The sequence below is a fragment of the Amphimedon queenslandica genome, unplaced genomic scaffold (assembly GCF_000090795.2).
Source record: "Amphimedon queenslandica unplaced genomic scaffold, v1.1 AMPQUscaffold_12266, whole genome shotgun sequence".
NCBI classification, from domain to species: domain Eukaryota; kingdom Metazoa; phylum Porifera; class Demospongiae; order Haplosclerida; family Niphatidae; genus Amphimedon; species Amphimedon queenslandica.
The window spans coordinates 15,248-17,637 of NW_003547496.1; the positions used below are offsets into that span (position 1 = coordinate 15,248).

The 2,390-nt window shown below is 32.1% G+C and overlaps 1 long non-coding RNA gene across 2 annotated transcripts; it reads left to right on the forward strand.

Moving 5' to 3' along the window:
* The first annotated feature begins 618 nt into the window (after positions 1 to 618).
* Positions 619 to 1,603, forward strand: LOC109588146 (uncharacterized). Of its 2 annotated transcripts, XR_002187981.1 has the most exons (3): positions 619 to 812; positions 862 to 927; positions 1,312 to 1,603. It is a non-coding gene; the product is annotated as an uncharacterized LOC109588146 (long non-coding RNA). The 2 variants fall into 2 exon arrangements; XR_002187980.1 differs by lacking the exon at positions 619 to 812 and having other exon boundaries at positions 825 to 927.
* The last annotated feature ends 787 nt before the right edge of the window (positions 1,604 to 2,390 follow it).

The window sequence follows — 2,390 nt, forward strand, 5'->3', positions numbered from 1 at the left end:
TGACTGAATGAACATTATGGTAAATTTTGTGCATGCCTTCAATAAGTTTAAAGTAATGATAATGATTGGACAATTATACCTGCAGTGTAGGGTTGACATGTTGGTGGTTCAATGATGATGCAACCCTACAGGGGCTTGTTTGAATCCACTTTATACTTTCAAACCAGCTACCCTACAGGGGCTTGTTTGAATTCATTTTATAGGTTCAAATCCAACAGAGGCTCAGCCCTACACTAAATAATTTTTTAAATTTTTTTGTTCTAGTGATTATATTTACTAACTGTTCAAAGCAACTCTCAGTTCATTGTATGATAAGTGAACAGCAATCATGGCACAACTGCAGCAATTACTTAAAATGAATTCTTATTATAATTCATAAAAAACCTAATCATTATCTGCAGCTTGATCAATATCTATTAATTGTGTGTGTGTGTGTGTGTGTGTGTGTGTGTGTGTGTGTGTGTGTGTGTATGTGTGTGTGTGTGTGTGTGTATATAACAGAACATGTACTAATAATGCTATATGCTTTAACATTTTGTATGGAGGAAGAGGAAGTTAGTAACTTCCTCTTCCTCCATACAAAGTGTTACCTCCTCTAGTAGTCTTTACTGCATCATGTGATGACCTCTTGGAAGATGAAAACTTGACAGGAAGAAGAACACGTCTATTATCAGTGGAAGAAGCAACACTGGGTCCATTAGGGAAGGATCTGTCTCTACTTGACTGATGAAGGGAGCTTGCTAATGATAATGGTTTTAACCAAACAGCTTGAAATAATGGAGGAGAGACAGGAGAAGGAGTGGATGGACAAGGTATGTGTTTACTAATAATAATTATTTATAATTTATCACTTGTTTATAGGACCTATTGAGAGTAATAATGCCAGAACACAAATAAAACAAGTCAATTATCAATCATTAGATGGAAGTAAGGAACCATTAAAATAATGTTGTTGTTGTTATTATTATTATTATTATTATTATTATTATTATTATTATTATTATTATTATTATTGTTGTTGTTGTTGTTGTTGTTAAGATGTTGCACTCTAACTGTCTGACTATTATGTAATAATGTGTGAACTTTTGATTGTGCATATGTGTAGTGTGAACAATTGATTAATCTATGTTGTAATATATAAGTCATGTTTTTCATTTATCTCGCACTCTGCCTAATTGTATTTCTTTAACTAAGAATCTTTACAGGTACTATACCTCTGCCTAATTGTATAGAAGTTTAACAGTTGTTGTTGTTTATTACACAAAACAAAGAAACAAAGATTATTATTAATGTTATTATTATTCTATACAGACCCCTGTTAGACAAATATCCTCTAAAGAGTGACCTCCTTAGGTTATTCAAAGATTCTGGTGTTCATAGTAAAATTATTGGTACTGCACTTGATGTTCAAGTAAACGACCTAGTACCTCTTCCTCAGCTTACCTCAGATAACCTCATACTTGTGTTCCAGAGATGGATAGACTCTGATAATGACGTGACCTGGAGGAATTTAACATACTTCAAGTATGTGAAGATTATCCGGATGAACTTGGAAAAGCAAAATCTGATGTGGAGGGATTCCTGTCATCAGATAGAGCCCGTAATAATTATAAATAACAATACATTGGTCTTGACTTTTGATTGTATACATAACATGATACTTTAATACATTATACATGTACTTGCATACATTATTCTTAGTTATTTTTATTGTTGCTTGTCATTTATTATTATTATTAATATTACTATTATTATCAATTTCTGCTTTATTGTTCTGCTTTTTGTATTCTTTATTTACTTTTTGAATTATAGAAAATAATCATAATTTTAGTATCAACTATCTACCAACAACTGATGAGCTATTGATACTTGTTATGTTAACAAAAGCTCCTTCTTTACTATTGAATGTATTCATGTGAATTCTGTCATCATTGATTATTAATATTAGTAGTCATGTCTCTCTTTCTCCTCCTGGACTGACATGAGCTGATAAGCATCTATCAATAAACTGAATTAATGCACATGTACACCAACTATTTATATATGTACAAGTAGAAAACTAACAAAGAATTAATTCAACTTCATTTGAAATCAGCTCAAACCTGGGGTACTCTGCATGATAGCTTGTTGAGGCTCAGTTGTTAAAGCTGTATGCATTTTTAATAATTTTTGAACCAAAACAAAAACAATACTTGACCATAATCAAACTAAAAAACGACTTAATAGCAAAATAAAAAACTTGCAACTGTTGCAAGCATTGTTCTACTGAACATAAATCTCATAATAGCCAATAGGAACATCTTCATTAGCAGTTCCCTGATCAGTCACACACCCTCAACTCAATATAGTCAGTAGTGGTAGTGCTACCATAGTCTCTGTGAAACCATGGG